The sequence below is a fragment of the Leptodactylus fuscus genome, chromosome 3, assembly GCF_031893055.1.
Source record: "Leptodactylus fuscus isolate aLepFus1 chromosome 3, aLepFus1.hap2, whole genome shotgun sequence".
In the NCBI taxonomy this organism is placed as follows: Eukaryota; Metazoa; Chordata; class Amphibia; order Anura; family Leptodactylidae; genus Leptodactylus; species Leptodactylus fuscus.
This window is the reverse complement of record NC_134267.1, coordinates 152466226-152480434: the sequence shown is the minus strand read 5'-3', so window position 1 is coordinate 152480434 and position 14209 is coordinate 152466226. Positions and strand designations below refer to the sequence as shown.

Sequence of the window (14209 nt, the reverse complement as noted above, 5' to 3'; positions counted from 1 at the left end):
CCTCCACCAAGAATTGGTCCAAACTGGGCTGGTTAGAGGCTCCCTCCACCATGAATTGGTCCAAATTGGGGTTTTTAGAGGCTCCCTCCACCATGAATTGGTCCAAACTGGGCTGTTTAGAGGCTCCCTCCACCATGAATTGGTCCAAACTGGGGTTTTTAGAGGCTCCCTCCACCATGAATTGGTCCAAACTGGGCTGGTTAGAGGCTCCCTCCACCATGAATTGGTCCAAACTGGGTTTTTTAGAGGCTCCCTCCACCATGAATTGGTCCAAACTGGGGTTTTTAGAGGCTCCCTCCACCATGAATTGGTCCAAACTGGGGATTTTAGAGGCTCCCTCCACCATGAATTGGTCCAAACTGGGGTTTTTAGAGGCTCCCTCCACCATGAATTTGCCCAAACTGGGCTGTTTAGAGGCTCCCTCCACCATGAATTGGTCCAAACTGGGTTTTTTAGAGGCTCCCTCCACCATGAATTGGTCCAAACTGGGGTTTTTAGAGGCTCCCTCCACCATGAATTGGTCCAAACTGGGGTTTTTAGAGGCTCCCTCCACCATGAATTTGCCCAAACTGGGCTGTTTAGAGGCTCCCTCCACCATGAATTGGTCCAAATTGGGGTTTTTAGAGGCTCCCTCCACCATGAATTGGTCCAAACTGGGGTTTTTAGAGGCTCCCTCCACCATGAATTTGCCCAAACTGGGCTGTTTAGAGGCTCCCTCCAGCATGAATTGGTCCAAACTGGGGTTTTTAGAGGCTCCCTCCACCATGAATTGGTCCAAACTGGGGTTTTTAGAGGCTCCCTCCACCATGAATTGGTCCAAACTGGGGTTTTTAGAGGCTCCCTCCACCATGAATTGGTCCAAACTGGGCTGGTTAGAGGCTCCCTCCACCATGAATTTGCCCAAACTGGGCTGTTTAGAGGCTCCCTCCACCATGAATTGGTCCAAACTGGGCTGGTTAGAGGCTCCCTCCACCATGAATTGGTCCAAACTGGGTTTTTTAGAGGCTCCCTCCACCATGAATTGGTCCAAACTGGGGTTTTTAGAGGCTCCCTCCACCATGAATTGGTCCAAACTGGGGTTTTTAGAGGCTCCCTCCACCATGAATTGGTCCAAACTGGGGTTTTTAGAGGCTCCCTCCACCATGAATTTGCCCAAACTGGGCTGTTTAGAGGCTCCCTCCACCATGAATTGGTCCAAACTGGGTTTTTTAGAGGCTCCCTCCACCATGAATTGGTCCAAACTGGGGTTTTTAGAGGCTCCCTCCACCATGAATTGGTCCAAACTGGGGTTTTTAGAGGCTCCCTCCACCATGAATTTGCCCAAACTGGGCTGTTTAGAGGCTCCCTCCACCATGAATTGGTCCAAATTGGGGTTTTTAGAGGCTCCCTCCACCATGAATTTGCCCAAACTGGGCTGGTTAGAGGCTCCCTCCACCATGAATTGGTCCAAACTGGGCTGGTTAGAGGCTCCCTCCACCATGAATTTGCCCAAACTGGGGTTTTTAGAGGCTCCCTCTACCATGAATTGGTCCAAACTGGGCTGGTTAGAGGCTCCCTCCACCATGAATTGGTCCAAACTGGGTTTTTTAGAGGCTCCCTCCACCATGAATTGGTCCAAACTGGGGTTTTTAGAGGCTCCCTCCACCATGAATTGGTCCAAACTGGGGTTTTTAGAGGCTCCCTCCACCATGAATTTGCCCAAACTGGGCTGTTTAGAGGCTCCCTCCACCATGAATTGGTCCAAATTGGGGTTTTTAGAGGCTCCCTCCACCATGAATTGGTCCAAACTGGGCTGGTTAGAGGCTCCCTCCACCATGAATTGGTCCAAATTGGGGTTTTTAGAGGCTCCTTCCACCATGAATTGGTCCAAACTGGGCTGTTTAGAGGCTCCCTCCACCATGAATTGGTCCAAACTGGGGTTTTTAGGGGCTCCCTCCACCATGAATTGGTCCAAACTGGGCTGGTTAGAGGCTCCCTCCACCATGAATTGGTCCAAACTGGGTTTTTTAGAGGCTCCCTCCACCATGAATTGGTCCAAACTGGGGTTTTTAGAGGCTCCCTCCACCATGAATTTGCCCAAACTGGGCTGTTTAGAGGCTCCCTCCACCATGAATTGGTCCAAATTGGGGTTTTTAGAGGCTCCCTCCACCATGAATTTGCCCAAACTGGGCTGGTTAGAGGCTCCCTCCACCATGAATTGGTCCAAACTGGGCTGGTTAGAGGCTCCCTCCACCATGAATTGGTCCAAATTGGGGTTTTTAGAGGCTCCCTCCACCATGAATTGGTCCAAACTGGGCTGGTTAGAGGCTCCCTCCACCATGAATTGGTCCAAACTGGGTTTTTTAGAGGCTCCCTCCACCATGAATTGGTCCAAACTGGGGTTTTTAGAGGCTCCCTCCACCATGAATTGGTCCAAACTGGGGTTTTTAGAGGCTCCCTCCACCATGAATTGGTCCAAACTGGGGTTTTTAGAGGCTCCCTCCACCATGAATTTGCCCAAACTGGGCTGTTTAGAGGCTCCCTCCACCATGAATTGGTCCAAACTGGGTTTTTTAGAGGCTCCCTCCACCATGAATTGGTCCAAACTGGGGTTTTTAGAGGCTCCCTCCACCATGAATTGGTCCAAACTGGGGTTTTTAGAGGCTCCCTCCACCATGAATTTGCCCAAACTGGGCTGTTTAGAGGCTCCCTCCACCATGAATTGGTCCAAATTGGGGTTTTTAGAGGCTCCCTCCACCATGAATTGGTCCAAACTGGGGTTTTTAGAGGCTCCCTCCACCATGAATTTGCCCAAACTGGGCTGTTTAGAGGCTCCCTCCAGCATGAATTGGTCCAAACTGGGGTTTTTAGAGGCTCCCTCCACCATGAATTGGTCCAAACTGGGGTTTTTAGAGGCTCCCTCCACCATGAATTGGTCCAAACTGGGGTTTTTAGAGGCTCCCTCCACCATGAATTGGTCCAAACTGGGCTGGTTAGAGGCTCCCTCCACCATGAATTTGCCCAAACTGGGCTGTTTAGAGGCTCCCTCCACCATGAATTGGTCCAAACTGGGCTGGTTAGAGGCTCCCTCCACCATGAATTGGTCCAAACTGGGTTTTTTAGAGGCTCCCTCCACCATGAATTGGTCCAAACTGGGGTTTTTAGAGGCTCCCTCCACCATGAATTGGTCCAAACTGGGGTTTTTAGAGGCTCCCTCCACCATGAATTGGTCCAAACTGGGGTTTTTAGAGGCTCCCTCCACCATGAATTTGCCCAAACTGGGCTGTTTAGAGGCTCCCTCCACCATGAATTGGTCCAAACTGGGTTTTTTAGAGGCTCCCTCCACCATGAATTGGTCCAAACTGGGGTTTTTAGAGGCTCCCTCCACCATGAATTGGTCCAAACTGGGGTTTTTAGAGGCTCCCTCCACCATGAATTTGCCCAAACTGGGCTGTTTAGAGGCTCCCTCCACCATGAATTGGTCCAAATTGGGGTTTTTAGAGGCTCCCTCCACCATGAATTTGCCCAAACTGGGCTGGTTAGAGGCTCCCTCCACCATGAATTGGTCCAAACTGGGCTGGTTAGAGGCTCCCTCCACCATGAATTTGCCCAAACTGGGGTTTTTAGAGGCTCCCTCTACCATGAATTGGTCCAAACTGGGCTGGTTAGAGGCTCCCTCCACCATGAATTGGTCCAAACTGGGTTTTTTAGAGGCTCCCTCCACCATGAATTGGTCCAAACTGGGGTTTTTAGAGGCTCCCTCCACCATGAATTGGTCCAAACTGGGGTTTTTAGAGGCTCCCTCCACCATGAATTTGCCCAAACTGGGCTGTTTAGAGGCTCCCTCCACCATGAATTGGTCCAAATTGGGGTTTTTAGAGGCTCCCTCCACCATGAATTGGTCCAAACTGGGCTGGTTAGAGGCTCCCTCCACCATGAATTGGTCCAAATTGGGGTTTTTAGAGGCTCCTTCCACCATGAATTGGTCCAAACTGGGCTGTTTAGAGGCTCCCTCCACCATGAATTGGTCCAAACTGGGGTTTTTAGGGGCTCCCTCCACCATGAATTGGTCCAAACTGGGCTGGTTAGAGGCTCCCTCCACCATGAATTGGTCCAAACTGGGTTTTTTAGAGGCTCCCTCCACCATGAATTGGTCCAAACTGGGGTTTTTAGAGGCTCCCTCCACCATGAATTTGCCCAAACTGGGCTGTTTAGAGGCTCCCTCCACCATGAATTGGTCCAAATTGGGGTTTTTAGAGGCTCCCTCCACCATGAATTTGCCCAAACTGGGCTGGTTAGAGGCTCCCTCCACCATGAATTGGTCCAAACTGGGCTGGTTAGAGGCTCCCTCCACCATGAATTGGTCCAAATTGGGGTTTTTAGAGGCTCCCTCCACCATGAATTGGTCCAAACTGGGCTGGTTAGAGGCTCCCTCCACCATGAATTGGTCCAAACTGGGTTTTTTAGAGGCTCCCTCCACCATGAATTGGTCCAAACTGGGGTTTTTAGAGGCTCCCTCCACCATGAATTGGTCCAAACTGGGGTTTTTAGAGGCTCCCTCCACCATGAATTGGTCCAAACTGGGGTTTTTAGAGGCTCCCTCCACCATGAATTTGCCCAAACTGGGCTGTTTAGAGGCTCCCTCCACCATGAATTGGTCCAAACTGGGTTTTTTAGAGGCTCCCTCCACCATGAATTGGTCCAAACTGGGGTTTTTAGAGGCTCCCTCCACCATGAATTGGTCCAAACTGGGGTTTTTAGAGGCTCCCTCCACCATGAATTGGTCCAAACTGGGGTTTTTAGAGGCTCCCTCCACCATGAATTGGTCCAAACTGGGGTTTTTAGAGGCTCCCTCCACCATGAATTTGCCCAAACTGGGCTGTTTAGAGGCTCCCTCCACCATGAATTGGTCCAAATTGGGGTTTTTAGAGGCTCCCTCCACCATGAATTTGCCCAAACTGGGCTGGTTAGAGGCTCCCTCCACCATGAATTGGTCCAAACTGGGCTGGTTAGAGGCTCCCTCCACCATGAATTTGCCCAAACTGGGGTTTTTAGAGGCTCCCTCTACCATGAATTGGTCCAAACTGGGCTGGTTAGAGGCTCCCTCCACCATGAATTGGTCCAAACTGGGTTTTTTAGAGGCTCCCTCCACCATGAATTGGTCCAAACTGGGGTTTTTAGAGGCTCCCTCCACCATGAATTGGTCCAAACTGGGGTTTTTAGAGGCTCCCTCCACCATGAATTTGCCCAAACTGGGCTGTTTAGAGGCTCCCTCCACCATGAATTGGTCCAAATTGGGGTTTTTAGAGGCTCCCTCCACCATGAATTGGTCCAAACTGGGCTGGTTAGAGGCTCCCTCCACCATGAATTGGTCCAAATTGGGGTTTTTAGAGGCTCCTTCCACCATGAATTGGTCCAAACTGGGCTGTTTAGAGGCTCCCTCCACCATGAATTGGTCCAAACTGGGGTTTTTAGGGGCTCCCTCCACCATGAATTGGTCCAAACTGGGCTGGTTAGAGGCTCCCTCCACCATGAATTGGTCCAAACTGGGTTTTTTAGAGGCTCCCTCCACCATGAATTGGTCCAAACTGGGGTTTTTAGAGGCTCCCTCCACCATGAATTTGCCCAAACTGGGCTGTTTAGAGGCTCCCTCCACCATGAATTGGTCCAAATTGGGGTTTTTAGAGGCTCCCTCCACCATGAATTTGCCCAAACTGGGCTGGTTAGAGGCTCCCTCCACCATGAATTGGTCCAAACTGGGCTGGTTAGAGGCTCCCTCCACCATGAATTGGTCCAAATTGGGGTTTTTAGAGGCTCCCTCCACCATGAATTGGTCCAAACTGGGCTGGTTAGAGGCTCCCTCCACCATGAATTGGTCCAAACTGGGTTTTTTAGAGGCTCCCTCCACCATGAATTGGTCCAAACTGGGGTTTTTAGAGGCTCCCTCCACCATGAATTGGTCCAAACTGGGGTTTTTAGAGGCTCCCTCCACCATGAATTGGTCCAAACTGGGGTTTTTAGAGGCTCCCTCCACCATGAATTTGCCCAAACTGGGCTGTTTAGAGGCTCCCTCCACCATGAATTGGTCCAAACTGGGTTTTTTAGAGGCTCCCTCCACCATGAATTGGTCCAAACTGGGGTTTTTAGAGGCTCCCTCCACCATGAATTGGTCCAAACTGGGGTTTTTAGAGGCTCCCTCCACCATGAATTTGCCCAAACTGGGCTGTTTAGAGGCTCCCTCCACCATGAATTGGTCCAAATTGGGGTTTTTAGAGGCTCCCTCCACCATGAATTTGCCCAAACTGGGCTGGTTAGAGGCTCCCTCCACCATGAATTGGTCCAAACTGGGCTGGTTAGAGGCTCCCTCCACCATGAATTGGTCCAAACTGGGTTTTTTAGAGGCTCCCTCCACCATGAATTGGTCCAAACTGGGGTTTTTAGAGGCTCCCTCCACCATGAATTGGTCCAAACTGGGGTTTTTAGAGGCTCCCTCCACCATGAATTGGTCCAAACTGGGGTTTTTAGAGGCTCCCTCCACCATGAATTGGTCCAAACTGGGGTTTTTAGAGGCTCTCTCCACCATGAATTGGTCCAAACTGGGGTTTTTAGAGGCTCCCTCCACCATGAATTTGCCCAAACTGGGCTGTTTAGAGGCTCCCTCCACCATGAATTGGTCCAAATTGGGGTTTTTAGAGGCTCCCTCCACCATGAATTGGTCCAAACTGGGGTTTTTAGAGGCTCCCTCCACCATGAATTGGTCCAAACTGGGCTGGTTAGAGGCTCCCTCCACCATGAATTTGCCCAAACTGGGCTGTTTAGAGGCTCCCTCCACCATGAATTGGTCCAAACGGGGGTTTTTAGAGGCTCCCTCCACCATGAATTTGCCCAAACTGGGCTGGTTAGAGGCTCCCTCCACCATGAATTTGCCCAAACTGGGCTGTTTAGAGGCTCCCTCCACCATGAATTGGTCCAAACTGGGCTGTTTAGAGGCTCCCTCCACCATGAATTGGTCCAAACTGGGTTTTTTAGAGGCTCCCTCCACCATGAATTGGTCCAAACTGGGGTTTTTAGAGGCTCCCTCCACCATGAATTGGTCCAAACTGGGGTTTTTAGAGGCTCCCTCCACCATGAATTTGCCCAAACTCTGCTGGTTAGAGGCTCAATCCACCCTGATTTTCAAAACAAATGTTGGTGCCAACCTCAACTTACTACAAGGGCCAAATTCACTGCTGGTGACAAGCTCTCCTCACTGCAAGTGCCAAATACACATGTTTCAAGGTGTTTTCCTACTGTCAGAGAGGTGGTATTGAGTGTGTAAAGTGTGTAGTTGTTAGGCTGTGATGTTGGGGTAATAGAGGGTCTTTGGTGTGTTAGATGCCCCCAGACATGCTTCCCCTGCTGTCCCAGTGTCATTCCAGAGGTGTTGGCATCATTTCCTGTGGTGTCATAGTGGACTTGGTGACCCTCCAGACACGGATTTGGGTTTCCCCCTTAACGAGTATATGTTCCCCATAGACTATAATGGGGTTCGAAACCCGTTCGAACACACGAACAGTGAGCGGCTGTTCGATTCGAATTTCGAACCTCGAACATTTTAGTGTTCGCTCATCTCTAATCTTTAACTTTTTTTTATTTACTTCTGAGTCACAAAAGTATATTTGAACAAATGTGTCATTTCTGCGTAGAATCAGTGTTTAGTTTACTTGTGTCCTTTTTTCAATAAAGATGGCAGTATACTTGAAGTGCTTGTAATATGGGTATCAAACAACTATCTAGCCCCACATAGCATCTTACATGCCTAGTTTACCGTACACTATGTAACAGAAATGTGTTGAAAAAAGAATGTACATAAACAGAAGTTTTCTGCCTTTCACCTCTTCAGTGCAAGTGATCAGAGACTGAATGAGTAACAGATTAATACATGTTTGCATTTCTGTTCTTAACATAATGTACCCTTGTCGTGTGTCTCTTTACAAAACTTGTACTAGTTTTTGCTTTGATCTCTAAAGAGGTCATAGTGTGCTTGGATCTGAAACAGCATGGTGGCCTTATTGAGTTCCTCCATTAGAAATATTTGTATTATTCCTGGCCAAAGTTTCCAGATGCTAAAAAAAATATGTTGAATGCTACATAAGCATTTGTAAAAGGCAGCTGTGGTTGTTCTAGTGGACCTTTATGGATGAGCCAAGGGAACTGCTGAAAACAAAATTACCATAACTAGGCTTGTCTTTAATCTCTTGTCAATTAACAAAATTAAGTGAATAAAAAAAAAAAAAAGTAAATAAATTGAATATTTGGTGTGACCACCCTTTAGGAGGAGGCGTTCTGGAGGTGATTATATGGCCCCCACAGAACCTTGATCTCAACATTATCTGAAGAGACAGTAAGAATTGAACAAGCCTACATCCAAAAAACATCTGTGGTTAGTTCTCCAAGATGCTTGGAACAACCTCCCTGCCGAGTTCCTTCAAAAACTGTGTGCAAGTACACCTAGAAGAACCGACTCTGTGTTGAAAGCAAAGGTTGGTCCTACCACATATTGATTTGATTTAGAGTTTCTTTTTGTTTGTCACTTTGGTTTTGTTAATTAACAAATAGTTGACATCGCTATTTCTAATGGCAATCTTACTTTGTAGCATTCCCCGTGCCTAAAACTTTTGCACATCTATGCACATGTACAAATGCTTCTCATCCAGCTGACTGGTACTCTGTACTGATGTGTGTCCACACTTTCTTTTGGAGGAAACACTGCTTTGTTTGATTCATTGGTTGGACATTGACTTGCGTAATAGTTATCTAGAGGTAAATTTAGAGAGACAGTTCCATTCTATTCTCTTAGGCCATCTGGAGTCTCCACAAGGAGAAACATTACATGTCTTGTCTCCAGTAAAGCATGCATACTGGAACTTGTGCACAGCCACCTAATCTATACTGATCAGACTTTTGTGGACGTCCACAGATCATGACAGTGATGCCAGTGGCAACATGTGGAGGGTGTACAGCTCAGTTCCATTCAGACTGCAATTCCAAGTATCACGTGTTTTTTATAGAGTTTTTGGAGAGTTTTCTTCTGCAGACTTTTTTTTTTAATGTAGATTGTGAGCTCCATTTAGGGTTCACAATGTACATTTTTTTTAATCTATCAGTATGTCTTTGTAGAATGGGAGGAAAACCACGCACACACAGGGAGAACATACAAACGCCTTGCAGATATTCTACCTGGCGCGATTCGAACCCAGGACTCCAGTGCTACAAGGCTGCAGTGCTAACTACTGAGCCACCGTGTTGCCCCACCTCTCCAGACTTTCTACCCTTATTATACTAATATGGAAAACACCAGTGCTTCTGTTGGTAGATATGTCATTTTGCGATCTTCAAAAAAGTTTCTAAAACACAGCTTTTCTGTTGCAAGTTGTATCTAAGGTTGACTTATGTTTTGTTATTCAGTGTTATTATAATGAAGGTCTCGAGATACACATCATGTTGCATGTACTAACTCCATCCTCAGCGGGACTGAGCCATCTGCAGTACATTTCTCAGCATGTGTTTGCTGGCATACAGCAGATCTAGATTTTACTTCAAAGCAGCTGGAAAAATCATAGGTTGCCTAAACCAGAGAGTTGAAATGGATCTTAAGGCCTTATGTCTTGTTAGCATCTTTTTAAAAAGGCTGAGCATAAGCTTTGCAATATTTAGACTTGAGTCTTGAAGGAGTTGACAGTGAGAAACCTATCCCAAGCATCAGAATGAAAAAGGTCTTTGATCCTGGGCAGCTTCATAATTCTTTAAAGGGCCTCTATCAGCAAAATCAAGCCGATAGAGCCCCACACATGTGTGAATAGCCTTTAAAAAGGCTATTCAGGCACCGTAAATGTTATATTAAACTACCCCCCCCCCCCATTTTAAAATAAAACCCTAAAAAAAAATGTTATCTACTTACGCATCGTGCACGCTGGGCGGGCATTCAGGGTGTGTCTTCATCTTCATCCACTCCTCTTCTTCCTGCGATGTCCTCCGGGCCCGTCCTCCTCCGGCGCTCGCAAGCAGACACTGATATAAAAAAAATGGCCTGGGCGCATGCGCAGTAGCATGCGGCTGCTACTACAGCTAATGCGCAGGCGCTCAGGCCATTTTTTTATATCAGTGTCCGCTCGCGAGCGCCGGAGGAGGACGGGACTGGAGGACGTCAGAGGAAGAAGAGGCGGGGATGAAGAAGACGGCGGACCCTGAATGCCCGCCCAGCGTGCACGATCCGTAAGTAGATAATATTCTGTTTTAGGGTTTTATTTTAAAACTGGGGGGTAGTTTAATATAACATTTACGGTGCCTGAATAGCCTTTTTAAAGGCTATTCACGCATATGTGGGGCTCTATCAGCATGATTTTGCTGATAGAGCCCCTTTAAGGTTTTTTCCCCTGCAAGTCTCTGTACTGAACAGCAAGGACTTCTGTGCTATTCCATTCAGTATGAAAAAAATGAAACCCTTATGGAAGAAGGCCTCTGTTAGTGTAATAGGGACCTATGGGGCATACAATGATCTTGCACTGCAGATGTGAAAAGAACCTAGTAAAGAAGTTGAGCTATAAGTCCTGCTTGGCCAGAAAAGAGGATGAAATACTTCCAATAAACGTAGCTCTTGTAAATATAAGTTAATATGGCAACCATTAAAATTGGTGGCACCTGTATTCATAGTGAAGTGGTCAGACATAAATATATTATTGCAGCATATTTTCACATTTCTGCTTTTTTTTTTTTTTTTTTTTTTTTTTTTTAATATATAGAATAGAAAGAACAAGGACTAGAAAAAAATAGACTGAAGGTGGAAAGAAAAAAAAAGAGCAAGTGCAGGTTCAGCTAATAAATCTGTATTTTTGCAGCTAGGTGTGTGTGGAAATGCAACTGTTGAATTTACATAGTAAGAAAAAGCCTTGCCTTTCATTTTCTGCGTATTTGCTAAATGTATATAGAATTTGCTAGAGAATGAACACGAGGGGGTCAAAAAGAAAATGTAAAATGAGGACACGTTGTGGGAGGTTCTGGAATCTTACAGTTGCCATGTGACTTTTTCCAACAAAGATAAAGGCAAAGAATAACAGATCCACATACCTGTCAACTTGAACATTCTCTATGCATTAACAGGGGCCTAAACAATTGAAGCAGAACATCCCCATGGAAACACTGTTCACTATACTCGAACTGATCATACTGAGTACTGATGGCAAATACAACACAGATTCTGCAAAATGCATAGAAATCATCTGACATATCACATTTATTTACTATCGGCTGTTTTTCTAGAACCTACTATATGTTGTGGACTCTCAGTTAAAGGACAATTAATTTTTATAAAACAGTACATTTTATACATACAGATTCCATATTCTATGTACTAACAGATATATTGACACTTGATTGCCTTGTTTGATCTTTTTACACGGTAACATTCACATACTATTTAGAAATTGGAATGAAATGTAGCATAAAAGTCAGATCAGTGATAGTCTCGCTGCAAGGATATCCACGGATCTGCATGAGTGGTCCTTAATTTATTATAGATGTATGGCTTTTGGGAAAGCTGGGTGGGAATCCTACTCCTGTATGGCATTACTCGATAATAGATGTGCCATTCAGCAAGTTTATTGTCAGTCTATTCGTCTTCATCCAGTTTTTCCCAGAAACAAATATAATTAAGAAACATGAGATATACATTTTAACTATGTAATATGTGGTGAGGATCTTTGTGCGCATTCTAAATACTGTTATGATAATATTTGTAGTCTAGCCTGTAATGTGAAGCACAGAAATCCGGGAAATCCTCTAGTTTTCGAGTCCTGGTGAATGAAGACTCACATAGGTAACCTAGCCTGTTCTACATTTGTAGTTCTTCAGCAGCTGACATGCAGGAGGCTGAGCTCTGCTGTAGTGAAACATCTCACATACTGGTTGGCAGAAGGCCTGACAGTGTTACTCACCGGCGTATGGCGAGCATCTCATCCCTGTGGTCCATGTACAGGAGCTTCACTCTCCTGAGAGACAGGTGCTTGTTCACACCTTATGGCCACAGCACCTCCTTGTCATGCGCAGCAGCAGAAATTGTCATGCAAAATAGATGCTGCCCAACAGCCAATCAGAAGCCATGGATGCTTATACATCCAGGCAAAAGAGCTGCTTCTGGATATAGCGTGGTCCCCTGTCATGTGAGGAGGGGTACATATTAAAACAGATAGTCAGCTCACCACCTTGTTTGGCATGCATCCAAACAGCAGAGCTTCTCTTTCGGTGCACGGACTGATCTGTCAATGGTTTCCGACATAATACAGCTACGGAGGAGAAAAGCTTCAGTATCCTTTATGCAGCCCAGTACAAACACATACAGAGAGCGCTAACGCACTTTGAGCTGATGAATGCCTCTCAGTCATAGCGTTCATAATGTGCACAAACCTTTAAATAGACAAAAAGCGGTGAACTTTCCACCTACTAAGATCAATTGTTTCACACATCTCAATGACAGCAGATGCATATTTTACCCAGACTTGTATTGGCTCAATGCTCCTTACTTTATTGGATAATTAATCAAGTTTTTTTATTATTATTATTATTATTATTATTATTATTATTATTATTATATTTTTTATTCCGAACATTTTTGTCAGTTATACAAACATAATCCCCAAAACAAAACCCCCACCTCTGTCCCTCTCGTGCACTGAAAATAGATTCCATAGAGTCCAGGCACAATGAATAATTAGTAGTCCATCTCCCATGTCACCTATAGTGGAAAGGGTCTAGTATGCAATTCATCACAAGGATATAATGTGAATTTCAGTCATATACAGGAAACCTAAGAAGCTCAAAATTCTCTAGTGATGGAACCCTTGTCATCGAGCCAATATTGGGCAGTTAATTTATGGGCCTTATGATGGATTCTAACACCTGCTAGCTTACCAGAAATATTGACCGCCAGGTCTTTCACATACTCCAATACACAGGAGAAAAATCAATAGAACCTCATATCAATATTGATAGTGGCAACTACATACCTCCAGAACTGTTTCTGTCACATGTAGTAAATCTGCTTGAAGGACTGACATCTTGGGCATAAAGAGGCCGAATGTACCCCATCATCATAAAGAAATGTAGATGGTGGAAATAACTTTTCAGGTCCACTATACTGACCACTTTCTTTGTGAAGACCCCCCCCCCCAGGACCAGTTTTTAAATGCAATTTGGGTTATTGGCATATATATTTACTGCATTATAGAATTGTCATTATAGTGTTACTGGCACATGGTGGCTTCAATATTTGCCTCAGATTATTAGCAGGGATGAGTGGTTCCAGACACCATTACTAAAGTGAGGTAGTTTATTAGCATGGAGCCTTACCCACGAGGGAGTCTTGCACTCTTATGTAAGAAATGTCATACTTAAAAATTAAAAAATGAGAAAAAAGAATGTTTTAATGCCAAATGTTCGGTGTAGTCTGTTGCTTGACTGAACCAGAGAGGTTCCTGGTTCAGTCAAGCAGAACACTGCAACAATGAAATGGGCACCAAGATATCAGTAAGAGCTGGGCCCACAATATAGCTGAATGCAACAGAGAAGCTTGAAAGAGATTCCAATTCTGTTTTTCAGTGACAGTATAGGTTGTGATAGGTGCCATACTACCTGAGCAGACTGGAGAGATAGAGGGAACTGCAGAATAGGAGGTATACAGTACAACAGCAGTACGATGTGGAGAGTGACCTAAATGGATGAAGACAGAGGGAAAATTCCCTGGGGATTATTAGAGAGCACCACAGGTAGTGCAGTGAGTAGTGGGACAGAACAGAGCTGGGTAGAGAAACATCAGACTAAGTGACAAAAAGTTACACAAGAAGTGTGAGATTGGTAGGAAGTTGGTGGCAGTCTCCTGGTCCTGCAGCAGAAGACTCAAGAAAGTGGAGTCTGTCAGTTGTTTGTATCACTCCTCGTTCACTTGGTGCCTTAGTGGGTCTCTGAGAGGCAGATATTGGACAAACAGTATTACAGCTAGCAAGATACGAAGTGTAACTCATTGGCAGTGACCACCACTTTGGCAAAGAGACCCCCTGATGTACTGATGCCATGTATTTAGGACAAACTCATTGTAATCCCTTAACTTGCGAGACCTATGTGCATCTGTTAAAACTGAGACAACAATAAAAGACTGTTACTGGAAGTTATTTAGTGATCTGTTGACCTGATGAAATAC

At 45.6% G+C, this 14209-nt stretch overlaps 1 protein-coding gene across 1 annotated transcript in view; it reads right to left on the bottom strand.

Annotated features, from left to right (window-relative positions):
- LOC142196722 (phospholipase A and acyltransferase 1-like) overlaps nucleotides 1-12056 on the bottom strand; it is a 40696-nt gene extending 28640 nt beyond the window's left edge. The window contains exon 1 of the mRNA XM_075266695.1: nucleotides 11952-12056. The gene's annotated coding sequence lies outside the window, so the exon portion shown is untranslated. The remainder of the gene's footprint in view (nucleotides 1-11951) is intronic.
- Between the last annotated feature and the right edge of the window lie 2153 nt (nucleotides 12057-14209).